Genomic DNA, 20,733 nt, shown 5'->3' on the forward strand with positions numbered 1-20,733 from the left:
ATCGTCACAGGGATTTTGTGCTATCGTCCACCAGGGGCTTTCAGCCTTCAGCAGCAACAAGCACTCATCACTACCCTAACCAATATCGCCCTATCTCATCAGAAGCTGTTGATACTAGGTGATTTTAATTTATGGCAAAACGGTATCCTTGATTTAGCTCTCAAGAACCTACTTTCTACCTGCGACAGCTTCGGCCTCTCTCAGCTGACCCCCAAGGCCACCCATAGAGCAGGGCATCGGCTTGACCTGTTATTTGCGGCACCTGACTTGGTGGTAATGGGTGAAATTCTTCCAATGGATTGGACTGATCATTCATTGGTTAAATTCTTTCTCCACAAATCGATTGACCCTTTCAAGGCCCCGACTCCGGCCAAGGTAATTAAATGCAGAAACTGGAGGGCTCTCTCATGTGCTCATCCGTCTGGTGAATTGTTCCATTTGCAACATCTTTTTGATGTGAGCAAAAGCACAGACTACAATTACCAGTCCCTTGTCTCTAGGATCTCTAGGGTGGTTGACATCCACGCCCCCCTTAAAAACCGGACCTGTAGGGGCAAAGACTCTGCCCCTTGGTTCAATGCAGACCTAAAACTGCTAAAACTGGAATGTAAACAAGCAGAGAGAAGGTGGAGACATGATTACAATAAAACTTGCAAAGACACATGGAAAACCAAGGTCCACGCGTACAAAACTCTCATCAAAAAATCTAAAGCTGACCACTACGCCTCCCTGATCTGTAACACCACCAACAATGCCAGGAGTATTTTCAGCATCCTAAACAGCATCACTAATCCGGAGTCTTGTAAAAATGCGATCATCCCGTCCCAAGATCTCTGTGACAATCTGGCCATATTCTTCAGGGAGAAAATTGAACTTATCCTTAATGATCTGGATATTCCTCTTAATGCTGGAAACCCCCTTTCCTCGAACACTGTCACTCTGGAGAATCCAGCACCTTACTTAGAAGTGTCTCCAGATGAATTCCTTTGCAAGTTTCCACCGCTAACACTCGAACTTTTCACTAAGATAGCTAGAGGGATCGTGTCTGGGTCTCCACTGGACCCGGTACCCCCAAAAATCTGGAAAGAATTCGAAACAGAACTTTTCCCCCCGCTCCATCTAATTTGTCAGCAATCCTTGATGACCGGCTCTGTCCCTATCCACTGGAAACGAGCGCTAGTCTCCCCTCTGCTGAAGAAACCTTCCCTGGACCCTGACTGCTCAAAAAGTTACAGGCCCATTTCATTGCTGCCGTTCCCTGCTAAGATAGTGGAACGGGTGGTCAGTAACACCCTTTCCAACTACCTGGAACATCATACACTATTGGATGGGGCCCAATTCGGTTTCCGGCCTGCTCATGGTACCGAAACTGCCCTTATTATCGCCATGAACGAACTTCAAAGGCGAGCAGACAGAAGTCAGGCATCATTTTTGATACTGCTCGATATGTCTGCCGCCTTTGACACGGTGAACCACAAGATCTTACTGAGTCGCCTCTGGGAGGCGGGAGTGAGGGATACAGCACTGCAGTGGTTCCACTCTTTTTTGCAGGACAGGCAACAAGCAGTATCTCTACCTCCTTTCCAATCTACTTTCTCCCCGGTAACGCACGGAGTCCCTCAGGGCTCGGCCATTAGTCCTATACTTTTTAATATTTACCTTAGGCCACTTATTCTGCTGATCAAAAGTTTCGGCATCCAAACCATTAATTACGCTGACGACACGCAGATGATCCTCTCCTTGGAAGGAGAGGACTCTATCTCCATAGAGACCCTACACAATTGCCTGCGGGAGACATCAAGGTGGCTGAAGATGAATTCACTTCAGTTTAACGCAGGGAAAACCGAGGTGCTTTTTAACAGTGGCTCGAGGACTCCCTGTCCGTTCCCCAGCAACTTCTGGCCTCCGGAAACTGCTTCTAAGGTACAGCCTGCAGACTCTGTCCGCAATCTAGGGGTCATGCTTGACCACCAGCTCAGCATGGAGACCCATGTTCAGAAAACCTCTGCCTGTTGTTATGCCATTCTGCGCTCTTTAAGGAAAGTTCTACCCCTCCTACCCACCCAGGCTCGCGCTCAAGTAGTCAGATGCACTATCCTGAGCAGGTTGGACTACTGCAATGCCCTCCTGCTCGGGGCCCCGGAGTATCTATTAGACAGGCTACAAAGAGTCCAATCTGCGGCTGCAAAACTTGCCTTGGGGCTCCCGTCAAGATCCCATGGACCATCCGCCTTGGCACAACTGCACTGGCTTCCCCTTAGACAGAGAGTGCAATTTAAGGCCCTCTGTATTGTCTTTAGGGCTCTCCACGGTTCTGGTCCTGCCCCTTTTCAATCCAAGTTTGTGTGGTACGTTCCTACCAGAAAACTCCGCTCCTCGGATGCCAAACTGGTGGTCACCCCCAGATTCAAGAAAGTCAGATCTGGAGGTAGATCCTTTGAGGTGACTGCCGCTAGACTCTGGAACTCCCTCCCCGCCGACATTAGACATACCGATGACCTTCTACCTTTTAGAAAAAAGGTTAAAACATGGCTCTTCCCGGGCTAGCCCTAGTCTCCCTGTTTCCTCCCCCCCCCATCCTCCTCAGACTGTCAGCGCCAGGATGCCTGCGACGGCGACAGTTTGCGCTTTACAAATTCCTAAAATAAATAAATAAATAAATAATGTGTTTTCCGGCAGTCTCCCTCGTGGGCTTCTCGTCTCCCCACCCATGCTCCACAATGTTGCCTTTCCACATTGTGTACTTCACCCCCTGCCCTCTGTGTTGTGTCCGCCCCACGAGATCTCTGTGTTGCTTCCCTCCACAGGTCCTCCCTGTTGCTACCCCCCCACCCCCCATTCGCACCCTACATGGGATCTAAAATAAAGTGTTGGTCTTACATGGACATGTGAGGACGGGAGGATACTAGAGACAGGCCAAATCAGTCTTGTTCCGTCAGGGCAGCAACTTTTCAAGCACTATCTATCTCACCATGACATGTGCAGGGTGTCAGTCTGGCTAGCGTCGGAGCCATATCACGACAAGGGATCGGCTGAAGCTCACCCACCATGAGGAGAATGACCAGGACTTGTGACTTAAATCCCTCCTCAAAACTTGACGTTCTTTGGCTTAGGATGAGTTGGTGAAATCGGGGCCTTTTAAAGGTTGCGTGCTTTCGGTTCAGGTTGTCAACTTTGATTGCTCTCTTGAAGTTGACCTCATTCGTGAGGTAGGACTGTACAGCACCGAGCCTTATCCCATTTACTGGAATCCTACATATTCTGGTTGCTTAAAAGAACTTCAAGGTATTGCACCTCAGGGAACTTCTAGGTGGACACCATAATGTGTATGTTTATGTATTTATGAAATGCTTTTTGTATAGCACAAAAAAGACCTCAGCGTATCAGACCAGTTTACATAGGAACTAATGACATTACAGTAAGTCCGACAGAGGCGAAAAGAAGAGGTGTATTAGATTAGGTAACATAAGAGAAGTTAATCTTCAAGCCACCTTAAGATATAGGTATCCAATATATATTTGTTGTCCCTTTATAAGGGATCAAATCTCCTGCAGGACGGTTGCTGGGAACAGATTATACAGAAGAGCAGTAGGTTTGCTCAGTCTTTTCCTGCCACGGTAAAGGACTCCGCATGTAGTGGACTGCAGGTGCCTTGGGAGAGTAGGGTATTCAGTTTCTTTTTGAAAGTTTTCTGCAAGAGGATTGATGTTGCGAGTCAAGGAGTTCCATAATCTCAGTGCACATCCTGAGAAGCTCTGTTTAATCAATCATGATTTCTTTCTGGCAGGAGACTTCAGTAGTAGCGAGTCTGTGCTGCTTGTACTATTAAAATTCAGAGGTTTTTAGTTGAGGTATATAGGGCTGGTCTCCTGTAGTGCCTTGTGAGTTATGCGGCCTACTATGAAAAGGCTCCTAACTGTCAGGGGGAGCCAGGTGAGAGATGCCAGAAGGAGTGAGTTCTGCTCAAATTTTCTGGACCCTGAGATTAGTCTGGGTGCTGTGTAGAATTGCGCTAAAAGGTGTCGGGTACGTTTTGAGGGAGAAGAGAGTTACCGTAATCTAGTCTTGAGAAGACCAAGGATTGAACACCTAGTTTGCAGTCATCAGTTGGGATGAATCACTTGATCCCTCTTAATAGCTTGTGGTGAAATGTTGCTCCATTTGCTAGGTTACTGAATGGTCTTGAAAGTTTAGGTGTTTGTGTAGAGTGACTCCCATGGATTTGACGCCTTCTACAAAGTTTGTGTGCTGTCTAACAGGGAGCTGTCTTCAAGTCACTTAAGAGATGGGGGAGGGGGTGTTGGCAGGCAGGGGTGATCAGAAAAATTTCACTTTTGAGTGGTTTCAGTTTAAGGTGCGCATTGTTATCCAGGACTGGATTTCAGTGACTGTTTAACCCTTTCCGTGCTCATGACGGAACCACTCCGTCATGAGCCACGGGTGCGCTGTGCTCATGACGGAGTGGTTCCGTCATGCTGCGGCCGTTGGCGGCCGCTACGCCCACGCGGCGCTAATTCCCCGCCTGTGCGGGCGATTAGCGCAGTGGGCGGAGACGTGACGGAACCACTCCGTCATGAGCACAGCTCACCCGTGACTGAGTGGTTCCGTCACGAGCACAGCGCCACCGCAACTGCCCCCAAACCCCCCCAGCGCCGCGGCGGAATTCCTGCCGCGGCGAAGGGGTTAAGAGCCAATGGTGATGTTTTCACATGAGGTGATTTTCAAGTAGAGCTCGTCTGTGTATAAGTAGCGGATTCTCTGGTGCTTGAGAATAGAAGTGAGGGGTTGTGCATGGGAGAGAGTATGGATCCTTGAGGAACTTCCTGGTAAAGTGTTGTTATTTAAGAAGAGGTACTGGCTACTGTGGTGTACTGACCCCGAATTTCTAGAAAGGAGGTGAACCTTCCGAGAACTACACCATTCGGGTCTATTCTGGTTTCTACCGTTTTTATGAGTACGGAGCTATTGACTGTGTCTAAGGCTGCCCTTAGGTCAAGGAGGAGGCGGGATTCTCCATTGTCCAGCACTTCAAGAGTTGTCGACGATTTTGAGGACAGAGGTTTCGCACTCGTTAGGTTCTGATGCCTGATTGGAGATTATCACGTAGGTTATTTTCATTGAGGTGTGTTTTGAGTGGCGCTCCCACATTGTTGTGCAGAACTTTGGCCAGCAAGGGAAGGGTGGAGATAGAACAGAAGTGGTCCTCGCAGGGTATATATTGATCCTAGTGGTTTAGGAGTACCTGCAGGGTTTGGTTATCTGTCACTTCTTGGCTCCATATAACTTATTTCCTAGTTGACTCCACCTGCCAGCATGCTACGCACTCTATGACGGTCTCATCTTTAGGTGACTGACCACTCCTAAAATGTAAGGTATGAGTAGCTGCACCTATTCTCCCACTTTCCACAACACCCCATGCTTACGCACACCCGCGTCCTCAGCACCATGTTTGAAGCACATCTTTAACTTTAGCACACCTTGTGCAATACCTTACACATATATGCCAAACGACATCCAAAGCTATACCAACCATGCACTCCATCTGCCAGGATCCCAATGCAACAAGTAGCACCTGGGGCCTCGTTCAGGGCTATGAACAAACTGCAAGGGTAACTGGCAGTCTGCAGTTCACTGGTTCAATTCAAAGTTAAAAAGATCTGTATGCTAAAACTCTGGGTAATAGATGTAGGAAATTCTGCATCATTTACCACATCATACACTATCTGTTCAGTGCGCATTCAGCAATTATAAAGGTGAGAACTTTGCCAAGATGAGGCTAACATCCCCAACTGGTGGGCACAGGGAAAGAGCTAATGCCTAACTTATTTACTAACTAATTCACCCGAATTTGGAATGATCATATAAGGCATAATTTGCCTTTTATGTTGATTGATTTAGTCAACTATACCACATTATCTGGGCCCTCTTTGGCACACATTCTAGTAGGCCCGGTTAATAAAAATACATTTTTTATTGGCATTACGTAACCATGTAATATACACTAGAAGCAAAACAAAATGGAACTAAAAGAAAATCAAAATGGAACTCCTGTTCACCATAACATTATTAAAATATTCCATACTTTCCTACCGTTACTTTGCAGCTCTGGGTCCCCTTTCACAACATGATGAAGCCTCCGGAAAAAAAAATGATTTCCCTCAGTAAGCTCATTTTTTTTCCCCATCAGAGGAACTAGATGTAGAGATATACCGGCTGGATGGAGCCAGGGATGAAAGCTGGTATCAGGCTTAGAGGAAAGCAACTGCAAATCCCTTCAGTAATCATGCCAAAAAGCTGCTGAGCCCCTAGTGCCCCCAAGGCACTGCGGCAGGTGCTTGTCATGGCATAGCATTAACATAGAAGAGGTGCAATCTGTGTTATCACTCGATTTAAAAAATAGAAACACCCCCCTAACAGGGCCGGACTAGGAACAGCAACCAGCCCTGGCAGACTGCTGCTCCACCGGCCCTGGGAAGGGGTAAGGGGTGGGGGGTGCGAGCAAGAAGCACACCGCTCCCACTTTTGTTACAGGGAGCCGATATTATAGCACTGCTGCAAAACCGGACCCCAGTGATAAAACCGGCCCCCCCAAGGGCACAAAACCAGCCCCCACCCCTCCAGGCCCACCAGGGAAATGCCTGGTCTCCGCCACACCTAGTTTGGCCCTGCTTCCTAATTATAAAACCGTTTGACAGTGATATAAACGCAACTAAGCATGCCAAGTGTCTTGCATGTAAATCTTGTGGGTGGCCCAGATTATTATAGAGCAAAATTATAATCTAGTTAGTCAAGCACAATGGGTTTTTGTTATAACTGGTATTGTGAGTTTACATATTGGAAAATGCTTTCATACGTGGCCATGATGAAAAAAGTGATTTGGTGAAATAAAATATTTGCCTCAGGTCACACAATTTAAGAGGGGTAGTCACGATGTATCCAGGGCCGGACTGGGAAGTGAAAGCAGCCCTGGCAAATTTTACCAGACCAGCCCCCATCCGGCGCATTGCGAGCGAGCGCAGCGAGCGAGCCCAACCTCTACTAGGGGGTTGTGGGGGTTCACCCCCCCCCCCCCCCCCCCCCAAGAAAATTTTGGAAAAAGACAGTCCAAAATGGTAAATTTTACAGCACATTTTTATTACATATTCAATTGTATCAGCTTTCAAAGGACAGTAAATAGTAGATGATGACCTTAAAAAGCACCAGGTTACCCACCCAGTCATATGTGTACCCATAGACATTCTTTCAGAGAGCACCAAAAATAGACACAAGTAGTGAATCAGAGAGAACAAAGTAAAAGTGAGACCAGCCACCCCATGTGTGTGGATGGATGGATGTATTGAGGTATGGATGGATGGGTGGCTTGATGGATTAGGTAGGTAGTCATGTAGGTAGATAGACAGACAGATGAAGAGACTCCAAGTCCGGCACCACCAATAAAATGTAACTTTAAATGTGGATAGACACTAGACAGACAGCCTGACTGACTCCGGTAACACCCATAACGTTTACATTTAAATGTGGATAGAGACAGACAGACAGAAAGACAGGCTGACTGACTCCATAGAAACCATAGCATGGAAATGACCGTATATGCGTACAATGGAGTATATCGAAGAAAGAACGTGTGACATCAATATTAAGGTAGAAACAAAAAAAGAGGGGGTAAACAAAGTTAAATGAAGTAAAATCAGGTCTCGACAAATCAATGCATAGAAGTGTTACTAGAGAGACACACCATAGATCACAGAAACAGACCAGCCTCTAACATGGAGAGGGAGGCCTAACTGGTGTTTACCCTGAGCACATTTTCAAAGCCATAAGAGTGACACATCATGGCATTTAATTAAGGTCATCAAACATATGCCCTTAAAACTACAACTAGAGTAGTCCGTCTTGTGGCCTGCTTGGCGTGAATGTGCGCGCCTTGAGCGCCCGCACCACCCCCAGGTTTTATAGCGCTATGTTTTGGTAACGCAATAAGAAATTGTGTTATTGGCATTTCGCACCATTTTATCCCTTTTTGTGCTCACTTCTCAGGTCCCATTCAAAGTGCGGATAATGGACTCTGCTTCCTTTGCCCTCACAAAACAACTTCAGCTGTATCCGCCGTGCGTGCCGCTCGCCTGGTGATCAGACCCAGGTTCTGGATACTGTACAGACACGGATGCGCGCAAACAGCCTTGCCTTTGGCGCCCCTTCAGTACTTCAAAATTTAAAACAGGAAGAAATTGGGGCAGGATAAGAGGCTATCTTCCAACTGACGTCCAATTGCCACTCACTCCAAATTCCCTCACCATTCTAAATTCCAAAAATCAAGCCATATTCATTCTCACTTTCCCTTTTCCAGTTAGGCAACATTCTAACAACAACTCAACTCAAACAAGTCTCATCATGAAAATTAAGTGCTTTGGCTCTTGGTTATGCACAGATATAGATTTAGAGCTCAGGAATGGGCTGGACTGGAAGATGTTTAAACCAGCTCCAAACTACAGGGGGGCACAACTGTAATGGGGATATGCGGCTATGTGCAGGTAATGGGAGCCCATCCTGCTCTGAAAGCAGCCATCTAGCCTGTAGTCTATTTGGAAAATGACAGTGGTACTGTGTTCAGCTCAGCCCGGGCTCAGAATGTTATCCTACAGGCCGAGTGTACTTATGAGCACAGTTCCCTCTAATCTGAGGGTGTGAGTGGCCGCCTATACTGTGCTTTTAATCTGCGCAGTGAGCCTGAGGAAGCGCAAACCACACTGGATGCAATGACAGCCATAAATTACTTCATTAGTCCCTACGTAGTGGAGAGCAGTGATAAAAAATCTGATAGTGTATTTATTTTCAGCTAAGTAGTGCACTGCACAAGGCCTACATAGTTGATTGGGGAAATAGAGAAGAAGTGGCTGCTAGGGACTGTTTATTTGTAGGGATGTGACCAGAGGGGGAAGCTTAGAAGCTACAGCACATATGTATTGCCATGGCAGCTTTAGTTGGTGATTCTACATTTAGACATGCCAATAGGGTGAATGTGAACACCTGGAGTGAACCAGTCCTGACTCCGCAGGAAAGCATCCCCAAATGACTATAGAATCCAAGCTAGTTACCAGTTTTCAATTAGTAGCGAGTACAGTATGGCAATCCAGGCTCAAGCCCCCTCTTATTCCATCAGAATGCGCGAATACGGCGTCTGCTCTGCTCCGAGTCCGACCTCATAACCTAGACTAGAGGCAGGAGGTCAGCCCAGGCGAGGCCCGAGCCAGTGCCGCCACCACCACCATTGTATCCCTCTCTCTTTTACTACAAAAACATATACCTCCATTTGTGGAGATCTACACTTCCATGGTTGAAGTCTTTGCACATAGGACATATATCCCTGGGTCATGTACTGTTCAGTCCAAATTCCCTAAGGTATATATTTTTTAAATATCTCCAGATTCTGTTTATCAACCTTTGAAAGGAGTGGTATCTTAAAGTACCATTGTGAGAAGATGGATACCCCTTTAGAGTCTAATATTAAAGGAGTTCTGCAATAAATGAAGCAATAAATACGATTTCTACATTACAAAGTCGTTCATCAAGAGCATTTCATAACATAGAAGCCTGCTGATGTCGTCAAATCTGTGGATGTAACATTATTTTACTGTACGTCGTTTATACAGAACATCTGCCAATCTCTGTAATGAAATGCAAATGTTACCTCAAATTGTAATAGATGCAGGGTGGATGGGGACAGCTTGTCTCATGGCCTTAACAACCTATCCCTCAACAAATCTGTTTGACATTGCATTTTTTCCACATGTTGGATATACGTTGTTGCAATGTCAGGAGAATGGTACATGTGATTCTACTGGGCAATGATAAGCATGTACAAAATTAGTCAGCAGTATCTATATTTACTAATATGGGTATTGCATAGCTTGTAACTTCCAGAGGAAGAGGGAGTCCGACCAAGTCATTTGCAGTGATCGAGCACGGCCATCGATTGCTTTGTAAATTAATACAGTATAGTCGACAAGAGAGATCAGAGAGACACTCGGTGCTAAAGTGATGAAATAATGGTATTACTTAGAGAAATGTTAATTAAAGTCAAGGTGCACTTAGATATTTAGTTATTTACGTGAAACTGATTATTTCATAATGTAATGCGTTGCAAATGTTTTGATCTAATTTCAGTGGCGGCTGGTGAAGTTTCAAAGTGTGGTGCTGAAGGGCAGGGGGAGCACAGGGTGAGGGGCACGGACACATGAAACAAATCAACACAAACTCACAAAGGCACACTAACCACAGCCCTGTTAAACATAAAACCTCCATGTGCACGCATTAAACTAAACTAAAGAACCAAGAAACAGCCTGGTCACAGACAACATCAGCCACAGGCACCAACACAGACCAGAGGACTCAAAAGGCCGAAAGAAAGGCAGCATCGAAAACATACTGCTCACAAACAGCAAGACAAAAAAAAACACTAAAAGTATAAACTGTAGTCTATGTTAGCTAGCTAGCGTGTGTACTTTGGCACTGCATGTCTGAATTTTCATGCCAGATCCACGCCTCTCTCTCAATCCCCAATCTCTTTTGCACACACCACAACCCCATCCACCACTCGGGCAATTGCTGCCACCTGTTTGTGCACAACACAAGGCAACTCTGCCCCGCTACTCTCTGCCCTTTTTGTCTCCCTGCACTGGAGTAACACGTCTATATAGTCCACCAGCTCGCTCCGAGCCTCTGCCCTATGCCTGGTTACTTAGGCCCCTGCCCGGTTCCGCGACCGCAGTGGATTTATTTTGTGAGCACTGCTCAGGAAATCCACTGCGCTGCGGTCGCGGAACTGGGCCGTGGCCTAACCCAACCAGGCTTTTACTTTTAATTCCGTCCCGGTCGCGACGCCCCCAGTCCAATGGCCAATTGCCATGAATTGATCAAACAATCACGCAGCGTACCACACCTTTACCAGTCTCCTATTTGGGTGACTTGGGCGAAGTAACATTGATGGCAGCATCCCACTCTGAAAACTGTGCCAGCACCAGGGGATAAAGTAAATTTAAAGGATTTCTTTCTTTCCACTACATCTGTGGCTTCTCTCAGCACTGAAGTGGGGCTTTGAAGGGAGGAAGTGCACTGTGATGGCGTCCCAACAAACTCAGCAGGGCACGAGGAGGAGTTTAGAGTGCTGCGGAGGGAAATACCGTTATCTCAAACTGCTGAAAGTAAGGCGGACAGAGTAGAAAAGCTATTCCTTAAGAATGTGACGATAGAAAGCAGAAGTCCCAGAGCCCTCTGCTGGGCCTCGTTAATTGCCTCTTAAACAGCACGAGTCGCTGTTCTCAATGTGACGTTCTTGCTCTCACTATCTCTCTCACGCTCGCATGCTCTCACACTTCTGCACCCTCACTTTCTCTTTGCGAGAACTGGGCTGAGACCTCGTCGGAGTTTTTTTCTTAAAGTTTTTTGGGTCCAATTTGGAATCATGAGAACGCAGCAAGTAACAAAAGAAAGTCCAGAGGCTGATCCCACCCCTTCATTTCCTAGTTCATCTCAATTTCTGGCAGAAGTTAGGAGGGCTCTGCATCACACTCACCTGCGTACTCCGGGCGGCAGACACACAGGGGTAGGCAGCTAGGCTAGAAATAATTAAATTATCCAGCCTCTCTCTTTCTCTGGCGTAGTGGCGTCCTCTGCCTTGCAGACTCCAGTCACGCGCACTTTCTATTGTGTGACCCCCAATGCGCTTGCGCACGATCATCAGACTCGACCCCACCTTAAGGGTGAATAACTGTATGTACCGCGGCGCGCAGACTAAAAGAGAGCGCTGCGCGCGGTGTGTGCATATCATGAAGCAGAGTACGTATTTTTAAAAAATAATAATTAGTCCTGGTTACAAATAAAATTTGGTTGACATGACATCACGGATATGGACGGAACCTGCCAGCAGCTGCATTTTATGCAGAGATGGTTGTGCTGGTTTGCTCGATCACGCCGCCCTCAGGGTCCAAATCGGCCCCCCAGCAACAAAACCGGCCCCCAGCAACAAAACCGGCCCCCACCCCATCCAGCCTACCGGGGGATTGCCCGGTGCCCGGCATTACCAGTCCGGGCCTGGATGTATCCCGGTTTTGTGGTTTCACTTTGTACAAATCAGACAAGAAATGGGTATTTATTTGTCTTTCTTTATGTTAAGGCATTGTTTTTCCCGCTTTGTGCATTTTTCTTCAGTTTTCAATAACATGAACCAGACCTGAAGGCATAGGAGTGCTTTACATGTGCACCAGTTACATTACACATGGTCACATGCCTGGTTTTAAAATCACAGAATGTTGAGCCCATGCTGAGACTCAAACCTGGTTCCCCAGTTTCAAAGTCAGCAGCTCTGGCTGTAATGCCACGTTCTGGTTGGAGGGAGGGTAGCAGACAGAAGCCACATGAACGCTTGGCTCCTATTGGGCTCGAGGTTCCAACAGGACCTCGAGCTGAGCCAGAGCTAGACTTGAGCATGGCTCGAGATTTCAGCGGCTCGCCCACCTCCAGGAAGCAGCATGCCCCGCAGTGCTTATTAAAAATTATTCTTTTTAAACATAAACCATTCAGTGCAGTGTTTAATGTGACGTAATAATGTCAAAGCTTGACATGTTAAAGAAATACACTTTTTTGAACTTCGAAAAAACGTTATCCTATTGTAAGCTATGTTTATTGCGTGATTTACATAGGAAACCTTTTCAGGGCTTACCTTGTGCACGAGCTCTAAGATCCGAGCCAGACCCTTGGCTCGGCTCTCCCTGTGAATTTGTTGGCTCACCCACCTCGTCTGCTTCCAATGTCCAGTCACCGGAACCAGGACTCTCAGCTCCCCTACGGTATGTCTATGCCACCACCATACATGCCAACATTTCAGAAGAGCAAAGTGGGAGATTTAAAAAAAAAAAATCGGGAGAATGGGGCTTGAATCGGGTTACTGCCATGTATGGGCCTTGGAAGCGTGCTGCTGCATGATCGGACATTTGAAATGCAAATGCACGTTTTTTTCCTTACCTTTCAGTAGCATGGAGCGCAATGGCAGGCAGAGAGAGGGTGATGCAAGTGTTGTGCACTGGCCTGGAGGGTTAGTGGCACTGCATACACCCCATACACCCCATCCCCCTGCAGCCCGGGCTGAGCCAGCTTACACACAGCTGCCCCCCGAGCACTTCACAGGTCTTTAAAAGACCATTCGCTTGTTAATGAGGCTTTGTTGGTTTATCATCCCTTCCAGAGCCCCTGCATCGACACTCAGACTATTGCTGTAAGAATTAGCACGTTACACAATACCAAGCCCTGTCAGCTGAAACCTCAGAGGAATCGGATTTTTGCTTGCAGGAATCGGGAGGCGGGAGACTAGCCTTGAAATCTGTAGTCCCCCGCCTGAATCGGGAGGGTTGGCATGTCTGCACCACGCTTCTTTTAATGCCTGTCAGCAAACCAGCACCTTTACAGCAGAAAAAACATTTCCACATCTAAAGAAAGCAGATCAACTTTTGCAGCAAGTGCTTTCAAATGGCGCCACCTAGCAGTGGCTGCCCTTAAGTTCATCATTCTGAGCAGATTACAAATGCACGTCAAGACGGGGTTTGCTTTATGAAAAGACATATTTCAGCCGCAATGCAGTAGTGCTCTGAAAAATGTGGGGCCTGGGCTGCCCCCCTCCTATAATGGCCCTGATCACATTACATTTCAACACCTTGCCTCTACACCTTGTCCTGTGACTGACACACCCCTCCCACTGCTCTTGTTGGGCTACGCCACCACCCACTGTTGCCTGTCTCTAGGAGTGTCCGTCTGTGGGTGAGCACTAGACACTGGTACCTGCTAGATCATGGGAGTCAAGAGGCCAACCGGCGAACCACAGGGTATGACTTCTTTGTTCTGTGGTGGCACAGGATTGGTAACACTTTAACCCGTTCCGTGCTCATGACGGAACCACGCCGTCATGAGCCACGGGCACCGTGTGCTCATGACGGAGTGGTTCCGTCATGCTGCGGCCGTTGGCGGCCGCTCCGCCCACGCGGCGCTAATTCCCCGCCTGTGCGGGCGATTAGCGCAGTGGGTGGAGTCATGACGGAACCACTCCGTCATGAGCACAGCTCAACCATGACTCATGACGGAGTGGCTCCGTCATGAGCACAGCGCCACCGCACTGCCCCCAAACCCCCCCAGCGCTGCGGCGGAATTCCTGCCGCAGCCAAGGGGTTAATAAATTTTTTTTAAAAAACAACGTGTCCCACCGAGTTTACGCGTACAGACTGGTGGTGGTCCAGAGGAATGAGTGGCCTGTTGACGGGCAACATAATATTGTATATAGATATCTGCAGTCTCTCTTCCTTGAAAGCATTAAGAGGTATAGAATATGCTGCATTTGATGAGATGGCGCATGATGAACAGTAAAATGCACTTTCCGTATTCTCGTTGTTTTAGCCTGGGCCATGAAATTGTGTGATTCTGTGGCCACAGCATTTTCTGTGCACTGTTGAATTTACCACATTTGCTATATATTCTATTATATTGGGCACATTTTGCAGATTTCAACAAAAAGATATACTTTTAGCTCCAAGAGAACAAGAGTTAATAAAAAGAACACACCTGCGTGGTGCAAGGCAGGGCAAACGCTTAGCAAAGGGTAACTGGTCCCTTATCAAACTGATTGCTGTATGCAAGTATCAAACTGGTAGTAATGTAGTGGACGCACCCAGTTGGTATTAATGCACCCATTTTATGGGCTGTCAAGGGGCCTTGTCTGTAGCTTTAGAAGAATCCTGACATATTGAAACATACTTCAGAGAGAGTGGTTTAAAGGTTTTTGTTCATGCAGATTTGTATTGCACCACAAATACTCTCTCACACCAGTTATTTCAAAAATACAGAAAAATCCTGAAAGCTTAGTTTTAGGTTTAAGGTCATAAGTCATTAATCTTACAATACCTACTCCTACATGTTTAAGGTAAAATACTGCTATGCAAGCATGTTTCCTACTCGAAAGCGGGGCTTCTAGAGGCTCATTGTGGACACAGAGTAAAATCAAACTTGAAGGCTAACTCTAAAACACAACAGACATGCAGAATAAAAGAGGCATACTGTGAAGATTGTGGTGTATTGTATGGAATGGCATAGATGCCAACATTTGAAAAAAAATTACCCAGACGCTTTGCGGCACAGGGCTGCTGCAGATAGAAACTTCTTGTTTGCGTACCTGTGTGTAATAAAGAGGAACAGTTTCTGCAACAATATTAGCCGGGAGAGTCTACAACCTGCCAGGACTGTTCCTGCAAAAATGGGACAGTTGGCGACTATGGTGTGGTTGTGTGATCTCACCGTGTAATACACTCACGAAACAGTCTGGGATCCAGTCGGGCTCGTTTGTGAAATCTCTAGCTCAACCCTGGGTAGCTGTGGATTTAAACAGCAAGGCTTAAACAAAAGGAACTAGTGTAAAGCATTTAGACTCATTAAACAACTAAATAAGAAGGCCACAACACACAAAAGAAATCGGACACCAATTTAGAACAATAGATTATATTTGTATTTGTTTTAACACCAAAACGAACAAAATCCACCAGAAGGTTCCGGAGATATCGATTTTTAGGTGCAAAGTAAATCTCAGCTTTTTACTGAAAAGCGCAAACAAGAATTGGTAGTCAAAGTTTGGAAACGTTCTAAAACTTTTAAAGAGTTGTGTTTGACTACTCCAGTCTGGACTGGGCGACCAAGTCCGATAGGGATAAGGTCAGGGGGCCAATAAGGAAAATTTGGACAGTTACCTGGTTAAGAAAGCAGTCTCAAGTCTAGTTTCACACATTATGCAAGGGGCACCATAGACTTCAATGGAATGGTCATGATGTTGGGGATACAGGAAGTCTATTCTCTTGAAGTCCTCTATGATCCAGCAGAAGTCCAGTAACGACTGAGTTTCTGGTAGCAGCAGCTCCAGTGGTTTCTTTTGGTGAGGGTTAGTGTCAGTCTTGGGCTACTAATCTGCATTCTGACAATGCTCCCGGGTCCAACAGACTCGGTGCAATTTTGGCATGTCGAGGAGCGGTCTTCATGACTGCAAGCCAGCAGTCAAAGCTGAAGTAGCTGGTCTGGCCGGTCAGTAGCCAGATTCATCAAATTGCCTCTATGACCTTGGTGCTGGAACAGGAAGTTAGCTGACTGACTCTTTGAGTTTATCTTTTCTAACTGGGCCTCTGAAGCCACTTTTCCATTAGCCAGGCACCACGGGCACAGTCCTCTCTTTGCTAGCCCAAGGACAGGTAGGTGCAGTCCAGCAGTTGGTGCACCCTCTCCTGCTAGGTCCTGTGGTCAGCAGGGCAGTCCTTCTTTGGTCCTCTCTCCAGTCCAGATGTGATCTCATGTCTTGGTGCAAAGGGAGCCATATTTAAGCCCAGAACTTGTCCTCAGGGGATGAAGTGATCACTTACAAATTGGCTACCAAGTTCCTTACTTCCTTGTTATGACTTCCGGCTATGTGTGGCATCTAGCAATCCCAGAATGCACTATTCTGTCCACTCTCAAGAAGCTGGAACCCCTCTCTTGGTTTGTGGCGCTTGATAGCCTCACCCCAGAGGTGTGGCTACCTGGTGGCTACATAACCAGAGAGAAAAATATTTTGTAACTGATCTCTCCTCTTTGTTACTGTCCGCAGCCCGCCTACCTGAACAAAGGGGCAGCCCTTCTAGAGTGTGTTTGTCATTTGCCCATCTCTTTTGAGACCACATAGAAGGGACTTATAAGTAAGCAATGCCAATTGGGAGTAGACAAATCAACATACACTTTGTAAAGGGTTAGAAATCTTACACTGAGGTCTGGTTAGCAGGATTCAGTGTACTCAGAGTCAAAAGCCCACTGCATCAGTTCAAAACTGATGCAACTGATCATTGAAAAAGAGGCTTTCCTTACACATACGTCTTACTAGAATGACTCGTTATATGAAGTAAATGCATTATAAATGCAGCTACAATGCAGTACAAAAGCTAGGCTTGTTTGCCCGCTTAGTGCAACATTGCTTGTTTCACATAATCTAATTTACTCTCGGAAGTAGAAGAGATGATGTCAAAAATGGCGATCCTATGCAAGACAATCTCATTTGTAGAAGAATACCATTTGCATACGGTCTAAGGTACAGTTTTGATTCTTAAGGTTCCCATGCATTTTGCATAGCATTGAGATGCTTTTTTATTAATTTGTTTTAAAATGGCAAACTAGAGAAAAATAAACTGTCACAGAACGCGACAATATTTTGCCTTTTTCTGCTGTTTAATTTGTTAGGCCATGACATGAATAATCTAGACCTCAATTGCCACATAATTCCAGTGGCCCTGGTTTTACAACAGTACACAACATGGCTGGTCCAACTATAGTGAGAAGCAGTACTGGCCCGGTGGAACACACTGGCATTTTCTGTCACTCATTCATCTTCTCTTTCCAGCCCCACCTCTTCCCCCCTGCACACCTCAAACACGCCAACAAACAATTGATTCCTTGGTGTACGTTTTTAAGTCTCGCGACCTGCGTTGCACTGCGCAGCAGTGCTCGCGCAGGCGAGAGTCCTTTTGTCCGGGGTTCAAAAATCGACCCTGGAATCACACACGCTTGTGCGATTCCTTTTCTGCTACCCCATTGGCCTTTGCGTGCGTCTTTTTATAAAAAAGACTGCATGCAATTGGCCAAAGGCTGGCGCGTTACTCCGCCCACGGCCTATTGGTGTCTATTACGCGCTTGGTGCGCGTAATAGACACCAATAGGCCATGTGGTTTCGATTATCGTGCCCAGACACGGGCGCGATAATTGAAAGCACGTCTCGCTGTGGCGCATGCGCATCACTCACGGGATTGTGGTGAATATAGGGAGGTTTTGTATAAACAAAATTATTTGTAGGCTATTTAATAACTTGTGCATTGTTGACTGGAGGAAAACACAATGGGATGCCTGTCACCTAAGTGAGCATGACAGCTCTAAATATAGTCCTAATATAGAAATACTGTCACATAAGTTTGTGCAACTCTGTTCTCAAAAACCTCTAGCGCGGTTGTTTGTGCATGCTCATTACACTGCACCCTCAGCGCTTGCTCAATGCACCATGCCTGGATGCCGGGTGTTTTTCTGCGCACGCGACGCGCTGATGAGGCGTGCTTGGTGGTGCGCAGGCGTGTTACTTTCTTTTCTCTCGGGTCCCCTTCTGTGGTGCCGGTTGGGTTTTGACAAGGACTGAACAGAGGCGTGGGAACAACCCCCAGAACAGCCGTGACAAGATGGTGCTCGACCTAGACCTCTTCCGTGCTGACAAAGGTGGAGACCCAGAGGCAGTGCGGGAAACCCAGAGCAAGCAATTCAAGGATCCGGGACTGGTGCACCGACTGTTGCAGGCTGACTGGGACTGGAGACGGAGTGAGTACACGAGGGGGGCATGCACTAGCGGGGCTATATAGTGGTGGGCATTGGGATAGGCTGTGGAGCGTGGATAAGTGGGGATGCTGGGACAGACAGTAAGGTGCATTAAGAGTGTACAAGCGGAACCGATCGCCGCCCTAGGTATTTCGGACCGGTTCTCCCTTACAAACTGGCAAGCGGAGAACCATACGGCGTTCTAACTCCAGAGGATTAACAACCTCTCTACTCAAGTAACCTCAAACGGAGTTACTGTGAGTACCTCATCACCACACTCACAGCACACTTTAGGGTGTGTGCTGATATTTACACTTGGCCTATATATTATTTTTACGGCCATTCACCAAAATTATTTTTATCTTCAATTTTGGCTGGTCCTGACGAAAGCCTCTAGAACTATGATGAAGGCTGAAACTAGTTGACCTTAGTTTCTAGGGATACAAGGAAAATAACATTCCTAATTACATCCCCCCCTTTTTTACATTAGTCCTGGGACCCTTATAATTAAAGTTTTTTCATAGGGCATTTCCCAGAGACTTTTTTAACTCTTAATCACTTCACACATAGCACTCCACTCACTGCTCATAACCCTGCTCCGCTGTATCTCAGGCGTTGTAGCACAACTGGATTGTGCTAGACAATCCAGTTGGGCCCCGATGATGAAGCATGCCACCTACTAGGTAGGTGGGTGAGGGGTTTCTTACTCAGCAGTTGTGCTCTCCCTCCTTTCACGTTGTTTTCAACAATGACAGCGAAAAAAGTTTGCTTTGAGTCATGAAACTTGTCCATTTTGTTTGATCGCATTAAGAGTGTATACAAAGGTACGTGGGCTAAGAAGTGGCCTAAGTATACGAGGCGCACGAAAAGGGTGTTTGTAGGGGGAGGGAATCATTTGGGGGAAGAAGGGGAAAGGCGTGGCTGTTGAAAGGCAGGTATAATAAGGGACCTGTCTAAAAAGATACTTGGAGTAAGACAAGCCTGGGATAAATGAGACCAGGGCAAAAGAAAACCTCTCCTGCAGGTGCTCCCTGGAGATATAGATGCTGGGAGGAGGGTGGGAAAATTAAGGCTAAGAAGGAACTGTCTTCAAGAGGCTGAATGTAAAGGATGCAGCATGAGCGTGACATTCTTTTAGAGAAGCTGAAAAACAGTGTAGCCTGAGTTACTAAATGAGACAAATTTCAGGGAACGTGTGTAGGTGTAAATTCGAGGGTTCAAGGGGCGATTGATGTTGGGTACTCTAGATTAAGGATCTAGGGAGAGAAGAGCTTTGGCCAAAGTTGATATCGGGGCCTGTCACAAGGGGAGATTGGGGAAAGAAGGTACCTGGAAGGCAGAGAGGCTGAGAATAATAAAGCTTGGCACAGACTCTGGAGCAGCCGAGATACTGTGGTCATGGCTATCGGTGTTTAGTGAGAGTGAACGAGAATGGAGAACAGTATGACAGGTCGTCGAGATGATGAGACGTGTGGAGACCCTTGATTGAAGTGCCTAGTGGCCATTGGGTGTTTGTAAAGTGGCCTGGTTTGCACTATCGCTTCCTGTGTCATAATCACTGTGACTGCCGCTGTATAGATGCGATGCCTCTTCCTATCTAGATAAACGTGTCCTCAATCTGGAACCTCCACTCCTCGTCTCATTTGTGTCAGTGTACCACCCAATTGCAATAGGAGTGGGCCTCCGACTTCTGTTGTGATATGGGCGTGAGCTCATTCTTCGAGTTACAATTTTGTGACCCCAAACCCTGCTTTCAGTTTCCCCGATTTATATTTGTGATAGAGTCTGGCACACCCATGCCTTGTCTGTGTGATCTCACAGTCTGTGATATAGTGATGTCACAAGGTCACTTGGAGTCTATCTGTTGGAATCCATCGGTCTCTGCCAACACCTTTTCCCTGTCAAAATGAAATACATTTGTACTACTTATCCAGAATCATTTGTAAAGGGTCGCCCAGAATATTTTTCTTGGCTTTTAAAACCAGTCTGGACCCTGCCAATTTAGCAATTCTACCACAACCGCACACAAATTAGAATTAATTCAAAAACTGAACTATTATTTCATAATTGCTATCTTACTCTGCTTATTTAAGATGCTTTCCAACTGTCCTTAAGACGTATCCAGACCTTTTTTTTTTATAGCATTTTCATTGTACTCTACGAACATGGGATGATGTGCAAGATTCATACCCCATGTGCCATCAGCATTTCCTAAAATGCACTAACACACTTTGGGATAACTGTGGTCCCTAGATCAAGTGGAGCCGCCCACGTGTGCCAAGCTACAGCTCCCACTGACTCATGCCTTTGGATGGAGATAAGTACCAGTGC

The 20,733-nt window shown here is 46.6% G+C and overlaps 1 protein-coding gene across 1 annotated transcript in view; it reads right to left on the reverse strand.

The window, feature by feature from the left end:
• The window catches only part of MFHAS1 (multifunctional ROCO family signaling regulator 1), a 571,050-nt gene that overhangs the window by 388,603 nt on the left and 161,714 nt on the right, over positions 1–20,733 (reverse strand). The gene's annotated exons all lie outside the window — the stretch shown is intronic.

The sequence above is a fragment of the Triturus cristatus genome, chromosome 2_2, assembly GCF_964204655.1.
Source record: "Triturus cristatus chromosome 2_2, aTriCri1.1, whole genome shotgun sequence".
Classification (NCBI taxonomy): Eukaryota; Metazoa; Chordata; class Amphibia; order Caudata; family Salamandridae; genus Triturus; species Triturus cristatus.